This window comes from Pectinophora gossypiella, unplaced genomic scaffold, assembly GCF_024362695.1.
Source record: "Pectinophora gossypiella unplaced genomic scaffold, ilPecGoss1.1 Pgos_46, whole genome shotgun sequence".
NCBI lineage: Eukaryota > Metazoa > Arthropoda > Insecta > Lepidoptera > Gelechiidae > Pectinophora > Pectinophora gossypiella.
Window position 1 is genome coordinate 147,269 of NW_026063256.1, and position 10,845 is coordinate 158,113.

At 37.3% G+C, this 10,845-nt stretch overlaps 1 pseudogene; it reads right to left on the bottom strand.

Moving 5' to 3' along the window:
- Positions 1–221: 221 nt before the first annotated feature.
- The window catches only part of LOC126381343 (uncharacterized protein K02A2.6-like), a 29,898-nt pseudogene continuing 19,274 nt past the window's right edge, over positions 222–10,845 (bottom strand).

Here is a 10,845-nt window from a genome sequence, read left to right on the forward strand (position 1 = left end):
AATGAACGTCTTCCAACGTAATGGAGAAGAGTGTATCCACGCCAATGCGATCATGGAGTCCGTCCAGGTAAAAATTGCTTCTGGACACATCAATGGTGACAATGCTTTAATAATGAAGCACAGAAGATCCGTGAGTAATACCGCCGCTGCAAGTTCTAAGCGAGGTAGGGTCATTTGTTTCGTGGGAGCAACCTTGGATTTAGCGCTTAAAAGATTAACTTTTACAGTTCCATCAGGAAGTTCATATCGAAGATACACAAACGCTCCATATACAGCCTGAGACGCATCTCCAAAGCCGTGAAGATGGTAATTTGTTGCATCCGGATGAGTAACTTGTCGCGGAATTGAAAACTGGGACAGTTGAGGAAGTTGCTGAACATATTTGGCCCATATTTCCAATATTTCAGGAGAAGGTTCTGCATCCCAGTCGGTTCCTAATAGCCATAATTTTTGAATAAGGCACTTTGCAAAGAAAGTAAGTGGTGCAAGAAAGCCCAACGGGTCAAAAATCCGTGCAAGTTCTGACAACATTGTACGCTTCGTACAACATCTGTTCAACGGTTGAACCTTGTATGTAAAATTATCAGATGTCGGGTCCCATCTTAAGCCCAATACCTTGACGAAATTGTCTTGATCCAAGTCACAAGTCTGGGACCTAGAAAGGTAGTGATCCGAAGGTAGATCTTCTAGAATACGTGGGTCGTTACTAGCCCACTTTCTAAGTTCAAAGCAACCTTTGCGCGTAATGTTAATGAGCTGATTGCGAAGTTCTAGCGCATCATCCAAAGTTTTGGCACCGGCCGCAATGTCATCGACATATATATCGCGGTTCAGAACTTCAGCCGCCTTCGGGTAATTCGATCCCTCATCCTTAACCAATTGTTGTACCACGCGAAGGGCTAAAAATGGTGACGAGGAAACCCCATAAGTCACTGTATTCAGTTCATATTCGGACACAGGTTGAGAAGGATCAAAACGCCATAGTATGCGCTGCAAATGCCGGTGCTTAGGGTTCACCAAAATCTGGCGGTACATTTGCTTGACATCAGTGGTCATAACAATATTATGCAGTCGGAACCTTAAAAGAATAGCCGAAATATCAGTTTGGAGCTTCGGCCCAATTAATTGGTTTTGATTTAACGAATTTCCGTCAAAATCTGGGTCGGACGCATTAAAAACAACGCGAAGACGAGTCGATGCACTATTTTCGTTGATGACACTGTGGTGAGGTATATAATATGCATCAGATCTATCAGCATCAGATTGAGGTACCTCAGACATGTGACGACGATCTAAGTAATCTTGCATGAAATCAGTATAAGCTTTATACAAATCGGGTTTTTGCAAGAGCCGTTTCTCGCAAGCATAAAATTTTCGAAGTGCCTTATACTTCATATTTTTATATTGAGGGGTATCCATTTTCATGGGTAACTCCACGATGTAACGTCCATCTGTATCTCTGTAGTGCGACTTAGAAAAGTGATCTTCACAAAGTGTGTCTTCCAGAGATGTAGGTAGTTCACAGGGAACATTTTCTACCTCCCAAAGTTTTTGAAGTGTCCAAAGTGTGGTCCATATTCAAAGTGTGGTCATTAACGGCCAATAACACATTAAGTTTAGGTACATTAAGTTTGACAAGGTACGGTTCCCATGAAAACCCAGCCAAAAATAGTGTTGATGGGAGTCGTATCAGTCGATGGAATCGACCCAGGCAATAATATAGAGGGCCAAAGTTCAGCTCCGATCAGGACGTCAATGGACCCAGGCAAGTAATAATTCGGATCAGCAATCGTGATGTCTTTGAATGTCGCCCATGTACTATTTTCAATCCGAGAGGAAGGCATATCTCCACATATTCGGGGAACAATCATGGCTTCGAACGTAAGGACTTGCTCACGTCCGCGTCGCGGTCGAATCACACAATTGACCTTGCCAAGGTCCTTGACCTCTTGGTTGCTTAAGCCATAAATTGGAACGTCACTCTTATATTTGGGCAAGCCCAACCGGCGAGCGCAAGAATCAGTCATAAAATGAACCTGACTACCCGAATCCAGCAGCACTCTTACCTCTTGATAATTACCCCATTTGTCTAAGGCAACGCGGACTGGGCCATAGGCGACGCGGACTGGGCCGAATGAGAAGCCTGCTGGGCCGGGAAGTGCAACAATGAGTGGTGGCGACGACCACAATGCCGACAATTTGTCTTAGACCGACAAGTGCGGCTCGAATGATTTGGACGCAAACAGTTCACACACCATTTTTTATTCTTAACTGTTTCAAATCTTTGTGGCACTGCCAAAGATTGAAAGTCTGAGCAATGGCTTATGAAGTGGCCCTGAGAGCAATAACTGCAAATATTATCCGTAACAGTAGCATTACTGGCTACAAGTGTCGTCGTGGTGTATTGGCGTGGTGACTGTGCAGTGTTATTATTTTTAATATTCGTATTATTCTTTTTAAAGTTCGCATTGGTTCTTTTATCGGTAGGCTTTTCAGTTCCCAACGCTAAAGAAGACATTTCCCAAGCTTGGCAATATTTCATCAAGAAATCTTTCAATGTGTCGAAGGAAGGAATTTCAGATGACGTCACGCTCATTTCAAAATCCTTGCGAGTAGCAACGTCTAGTTTTGTCAATAAAGTGTGAAAAAGCACAAAATCCCATTCACCAGTCGGCAACTTAAGATTTTCCAGAATCGCTAAATTTTCCGAAAAAATATCTAAGACGTTACGTAATGACGCAGCATCGTTTGCAGCAAGCTTGCAGTCGCGAATTGCCTCCCATGAAATAAACGCGAGGTGCCGTTTATTCTCATAACGAGTTATCAACGTTTTGTAGGCAACGTCATAGTTTGATTCCGTTAAAGGAAAAACTTTTATCAATTCCAACGCCGAGCCTTGAAGTGACGACAATAAATAGCTAAACTTCTCAACTTTAGACAATGACTTGTTTTTGTGAATTAATGAATCGTATAAATCGCGAAATGGAAGAAAGTTTTTATAATTACCGTCGAATGGTTTTAACATAAGACGCGGCAACTTAACCTGCGCTGACGACTTGTTGTTTTCACTATGGTTGTCCGACGGCGATATGTCATGAGAGCTGATATTACCGGACTTCGGTTTATCGATACCAAAAACTTTACACTTTATTTCGAGAATATCCGAGTAGGTCTCATCAAACTGTTGACGAAATATATCCTCTTCGTTGAATGCCTCTTCATTATCATCGTCCAGTTTTGATAAAATTTTATTATGTACGGAATCAAATTCTTCTGTTAACTCCGGAAGGCGATCGCACCATGAAATAAATCGTTCCTTATAAGAACTATCCGTTAAACATCTTTTTGCGCATACAGGGTGTCCCGTAAAGAGCACGACAGACTGAAATGTAAGGAAGATTGAGGTGTGCCCTACTCGATAAAAAAAAATGACCTCAGTAAAAGTGTCACCGTTTTCGAGATATTCCCGACTTTTTATTTTTTTCGACAAATTCCGCTTTTGGTCAGTTTTTTTGTTGCTGTGTGTACAAGAAAGCAGATAACTCTGTAATTTATTTTTGTAAATATTCTAGAATAGTAGATCTACCATATTTAAATACTATTTTGCTAAATATCATTAAGTATCTTTGAAAAAAAAAACATTATTCTTATTATTTTTTTGTACAAAAATGCTGAGACGACATCAATCGGATCCCAATTTTTTTAATAAAATCTTGTGGAGCGATGAGTCATCATGCAAGCGCGATGGCTATTTTAATTTACACAATCTGCATAGCTGGCAGATATCCAATCCACATGAGATGCGGGAAGATCGATCTCAATACCAATACAAAATAAATTTGTGGACCGGTATCTACAATGGCCAAATACTAGGACCGGTCGAACTGCCACCCACTCTCAATGCCAATAACTACTTGGAGTTTCTTCAAAATCAGATGCCGATTTTACTTGAGGATATTCCACTGGCGGAGCGGCGTGCAATGTGGCTGCAACACGACGGGTGCCCCGCGCACTACGGCCGTCAAGTAAGGGACCATTTAAACTCTACATTCCCTCGTCGATGGATCGGACGAGGAGGCACAATCAATTGGCCTGCTCGATCCCCCGATCTAAATCCATTGGATTTCTTTTATTGGGGCTGCATGAAGGACAAGGTGTATAAAGAAGCTATTCAGAGTGAAGAACACCTGCGACAACAAATTAATACAGCAGCCCAAGAAATATCAGAATTAAGCTTAAGACGGTTAAAAAGGGCTTTCATTAAGAGGTGCCGCGCGTGTATCGCACAAGAAGGCCGGCAATTCGAGCACATACTAGATGTATTCATTGACTAAATATTAAAAAATGATTTTTTTACTCAAACATGTGTATTTTATTTATTATTCAAATTTAATATGAATTAGCCCCTTTTGCACAATACTGGCAATTTCTTTTCTTTTTCTACAAAAATATGGCCAGTATTATACCTTTCTGAAATCCTTATTAAATAAGTAATTTATCTGTAAAATGTGCAGTGACAGTCCAGTACATTTTTTTTTCACCACCGAATGCCAAAGTTGAGGTAAATAATTTTTGTACAAAAAAATAATAAGAATAATGTTTTTTTTTTTCAAAGATACTTAATGATATTTAGCAAAATAGTATTTAAATATGGTAGATCTACTATTCTAGAATATTTACAAAAATAAATTACAGAGTTATCTGCTTTCTTGTAAACACAGCAACAAAAAAACTGACCAAAAGCGGAATTTGTCGAAAAAAATAAAAAGTCGGGAATATCTCGAAAACGGTGACACTTTTACTGAGGTCATTTTTTTTTATCGAGTAGGGCACACCTCAATCTTCCTTACATTTCAGTCTGTCGTGCTCTTTACGGGACACCCTGTATATAGGCATCATTCAACCGTTTGATTACGATTTTACGTTTAGCTTGATTCATACCGAGTACCATCTTAATTCCGTTACGATCACGATAAATAAACAACAACGGGAATTTTGTAATATTTTAAACCAATGCACAAGCGAAAAAACTTATAATTTATTTTATCCTTAATCTTGTTATGGAAGAATAGCAACTCTAGACAAATTTTTTATTTATTTTTATTTATTTTATTTTCTTATAAAAACAATGTTACAAACACTGAAATACAGACATCGGTAAACCCGCAAAAGTTTGTCTCGATGCCTGCTCCTCGCACCATGTCACAATGTTTGTCTTATAGGTATTTAATAAAAATTACAAGCTATACCTGTAGGTAGGTACTCTGTCTACCACGATAACCAACACTAAATAGTATGTAGTATTATAAATTAATCTAAGCTAACAGCTCTAAGCTCTAAACAAGTCACAGTCCGCCGGCAGCTGATGGTCGGTTCTTAACACTGTTACACACCCCACTCCACGCGCTGCTTAAATGTTCCAACCAGTTTTGCATTACATACAGTATGTATTTAATTGTGGAAAGTTTATAGACGACTTAATAATACTTTCTTAAGTACAAGACTTATATTATTGTTAGTCAATGTATTTTTAACCTCTGTAGACAGTTTGTTAATTAAGGTGGGTACGATATATTCCGACGTCCGTTTGCCGTAAAATTTTTTAAAACGCGGTATGGTAAGTATTTTTTTTCCTGTTTGTCTTGTAATCTTATTTGACTTTTTTATGTGTTGAATTTCGGATCTAAAATATTGCTCTTTTAAAATGTTTAATAAAATATCACGGAGTGTGCGAAAGTACCTATTCTCGGCTGACTGAAACGAGGAAGCGAATAAACGAACCGCTCGGGTTATATGTAATTAGATAATGGAATTACAACATTTGTATATGCACAATATATTCCCCAATAGAACTACATGGTTAACACAATATTTGAGAGTAAAATCCATAGGCCATGTACGGTACGAACTACTGACAATCCGGTTCACTAAGGACCAAATAACATGTACGAAAAATAAGTAGGTTTTCGGGAATGAACTGTGAAGGACCAGTTAGCCTTATGTAGTTTAAAGTAAGTATATAAAGATCTCCACGATTGTAGGCACTCTCCTCAATAAAACATAAAAGAAATGAGCCACTCACCACGTGATCACGGCGTCGCCCTATGAAGTACCGGCCGGTAGCTGATGTTTGAGATGTATTACACAATGTTTCCTTTTGATTTTGTATATAATAGTTACAGTACAGTTTCTAGATCAGAGGCACAAGTCCACGAAGAATATTATCAATTATTTCACCACAAAAACAATATTAAAATGCGGAGCACACAGTAGTGGGTGTCACGCGCAAGATGGAGAGTTTTTTTTTTAATGACACCGAGGCTGTGGTTGTCATTGACGTACAGCCTAGTAGCTTGTAGACACATAACTTATATGCAATATTGAAAAAAGAACCAAACAATCGTGTTTCACTTAATACTTAAACAAAACAATAATTAAATCCTAAACATACATAATAGTTTCATTTATTCATACCTACCAAACCAAAAGACAGGTAACTTAGGCCTTCGCCACACTTGATGGAAATTAAGTCGTGGATCTTCCGCAACGGAACGCCGATACAAGTATTTGTATACTATATTGTCTTGCACAATCATTGAAATTAATCACCGTAGATTCAAAATTTATAGGATAAAAAGTAGCCTATGCGTTAATGCAGTAGCTATGTGATATATCTAGCTACCATATTTCATCCGTTCAGCTCTTTAGGGGTTTCGCATTTATAACATTAGTGTGATGAAATAAGTACTTAGATAAATACTTCCTTTAATTATAATCGCTAGTCTCCATTTTTCATGTTTAAACTTGTTAATGTGAAATACAATGCGACAATGAAAACTTAAGCGATTTTGAGTGTGCACGTGCGGTAACATGAGAAGGCGCATATGTGCGGGGCGACGCGGCGACCGCGACGTTGCATCATAATTTATTTCATTTCTATTTCGCTTCTCGTTAGTGCAACACCTTCGAAAATGTCCGCGTCCATGCCGAAAATGAGTTTTCTCGCTATAGTGGGGGATGAAGTCCCAAAATTTACAGTATCAATACAAATTCATCGTCTTCGCCGAGATGGAGATAAGGTCAAAGAAAAAACTCTTGTGAGAAGTATATACGGCGCCCATGATAAAGAAGATCGAGTGCTGGCATCCGCGCTGTACTCATGTTACCTGATGTCAAAGGAGCTGGGTGAACAAGTTGAAACTTGTAGCTTAAATAAGTATGAACAGGTATGTGTGCATAAACTACCTATTACTTTATTTTATATGTGTTGAGGGGTATAGTCTAATCTGTCATTGTATTTTCAGTTACTCGTGGAGAAAGACGTAGACACCGTTGACGGTTAAAAATCATCATCATAATTTCGAAGGTGCACTAAAAGCGGTGCCTGCTAAGTACTGTGGTTTATTTTATAAATAAAATCAAATGTTTGTATTTTATTTTATACATAAATTAATGTGATACGTTTTATTGTTTCAGAACATGTCGAATAATTTAACAAACGTTAACGAAGATGATTTATTCTACCCTTACGCGCAAGATCCGCTTGCTGACTTCGATGAAAGGTATCCTGTTCAAGCGACTACCACAAAATCGACGGCGTCTCATGATAACAAGAGTCAAAAGCTGAAAAGTGATAAGAAGAAGAAGAGGAAGATAAATCTAAAGTTATATGCGGAAAATGGAAGCAGTCATCTTCATTTGTGCAAAATCGAAACGCGGAGAAAGCCACCAAGTTAATTAAAATCAGCATAGTGGATCAAATACGAGTGAAAATCAAGAAAAAAGTGATGTTTTAGTGAAAGCCCAATATGTGGTAAAAGATAGTTATGATGATATATTCGGACAGACTGAAAAATTAATTAACAATATTTCAAAGACATTGTGTAATTACAGTACTTGTATTTATATGTAACATGCGATTATTTCATAATATGTTGGAATCGCATTTTCGTGTATTCACAACACAGTAAATTACATCGCAAATAAAGTCTCTGACTAATGTCAGAGTACTACAAGCTATGGAAACATTTAATGTATATAGTAGAAATAGTTAATACTAGCTTTTGCCCGCGACTTCGTCCGCGTGGCGTGTTATATAAGAGAGAGATCTTTGTGTGTGTGGGAGTGCATATCAAATTTCAAGCATCTAACTTATGCAGTTTAGATTTTTTCATACAATTTTTTTCCCAATAACTCCCATTTTTCAAAATACAGCCAAAAATAAACTTTATATTTACTAAGGTATGCATGCATGCAGATTGAATCAATTGATTGAATTGATTTTTTTTTAATTGATTGTTCATTGAGTTTTAATTTTAATACACACTTCCTCTCTTCAACGTTGCTGTGCCCTACAGGGTCCATGTTTTAGTTCCTATGCCTATGTAACACCCCATTGTACTACATGGAATGCAATAAATAATTTAATTGAATTGAATTGAAAACATCTATCTTACGCGGTTTCGATTTTTTCATACAAATGTTTTTTTCCCGCTAACTCCCGTTTCCGTGGGAATTTTGCAATATCCTGTTGCAACTAAGGTTTAAGTTAACTAAGGTACCTGCATGCCAAATTTCAAGCGTCTAACTTAAGCGGTTTAGATTTTTCATACAAAAGGATTTTCCCGCTAATTTCCGTTCCCGTGGGAATTCCGGGAATTCCTTTCTTAGTGCACCTCTACGGTACCTAAGCTATGTCCCTTCCAAATTTCAAATGCCTACATTTAGCCGTTCAGGCTATGCGTTGATATGTCAGTCACTGAGTCAGTCAGTTTCTCCTTTTATTTAGATTTGATTTTTTCATACAAATGTTTTTTCCCGCTAACTACCGTTCCCGTGGGAATTTTGTAATATCCTGTTGCAACTAAGCTTTAAGTTTACTAAAGTACCTGCATGCCAAATTTCAAACGTCTAACTTGAGTGGTTTAGATTTTTCATAAAAAAGGATTTTCCCGCTAATTCCCGTTCCCGTGGGAATTTCGGGAATTCATTTCTTAGTACACCTCTACGGTGTCTAAGGTACCTGCGTGCCAAATTTTAAACATCTTACTTGAATGGTTTAGATTTTTCATACAAAAGGATTTTCCCGTTAATTCCCGTTCCCGTGGGAATTTCGGGAATTCCTTTCTTAGTGCACCTCCACGGTACCTAAGGTACCTGCATGACAAATTTCAAACGTCTAACTTGAATGGTTTAGTTTTTCATACAAAAGGATTTTCCCGCTAATTCCCGTTCTCGTGAGAATTTCGGGAATTCCTTTCTTAGTGCACCTCCACGGTACCTAAGGTATCTGCATGCTAAATTTCAAATGTCTAACTTGAGTGGTTTAGATTTTTCATACAAAAGGTATTTCCCGCTAATTCCCGTTCCCGTGAGAATTTTGGGAATTCCTTTCTTAGTGCACCTCTACGGTACCTATGGTACCTGCATGCCAAATTTCAAACGTCTAACTTGAGTGGTTTAGATTTTTCATACAAAAGGATTTTCCCGCTAATTCCCGTTCCCGTGGGAATTTCGGGAATTCCTTTCTTAGTACACCTCTACGGTATCTAAGGTACCTGCATGACAAATTTCAAACATCTAACTTGAATGGTTTAGATTTTTCATACAAAAATATTTTTCCGCTAATTCCCGTTCCCGTGGGAATTTCGGGAATTCCTTTCTTAGTGCACCTCTACGTTATCTAAGGTACCTGCATGCCAAATTTCAAAAGTCTAACTTGAGTGGTTTAGATTTTTCATACAAAAGGATTTTCCCGCTAATTCCCGTTCCCGTGGGAATTTCGGGAATTCCTTTCTTAATGCACCTCTACGTTATCTAAGGTACCTGCATGCCAAATTTCAAAAGTCTAACTTGAGTGGTTTAGGTTTTTCATACAAAAGGATTTCCCTTCACTACTCTGCTCCTATTGATTGTAGCGTGATGAAAAGTATACTATGACCTGTCCAGGAGTGTGAAGAATAATTGTACCAAGTTTCATTAAAATCCGTCCAGTAGTTTTTGTTTCTATAAGGAACATACAGACAGACAGACAGACAGACAGACAGACAGACAGACAGACAGACAAAAATTTTACTGATTGCATTTTTGGCATCAGTATCGATCACTTATCACCCCCTGATAGTTATTTTGAAAAAATATTTAATGTACAGAATTGACCTCTCTACAGATTTATTATAAGTATAGATGGTAACTGTTATTTCAAAATATATTTTTTTATCTATTGTACTTTAAACAGTTTTATGAACTTAATAAATAAAATGTGTTTTTCAAATTTCGTTGTTTTACTAGAAAACCGTTAAATGAAACAAAATCATAAATCAATATTTTACTTTTTATTTAAATAAATCAAATAAGTACATATTATTTTCAAAATACCATTTTTTTACACATAACACTTTTTATTGCACACTTTTTTGAATGATTTACACATGTCATATAATTATTTTTATCATAGATATCACACAGTTTCATAAAATTAGGACATCCTTTAGAACCAATATCTATTACCGTGCACGTAGGACACAATTCATTAATCCATTTCACTTTTTCTAAGCCCTTAGTAATTATTTTTCTGTTATTCAAATATGGTACAATTATACGTTTAAATTCACGATAGTCAATGAAACCTTCACTCCAGTAAATCCCATGATTGCCATCGTACTTGTTTTTTTTCTTGTTTTGTTAAATAATTAAAAGGATTAGGGGGTTTAACTAAAAACATTACTGTATATTCAGCATATGCTATAGCCAATTCCTTCACAATAAAATCGTTCTTAACTTTAAACCCCAAAAGATCGACGATCACAATGTCGTTCATGATAGTTTTTTTACTATATTACTCAA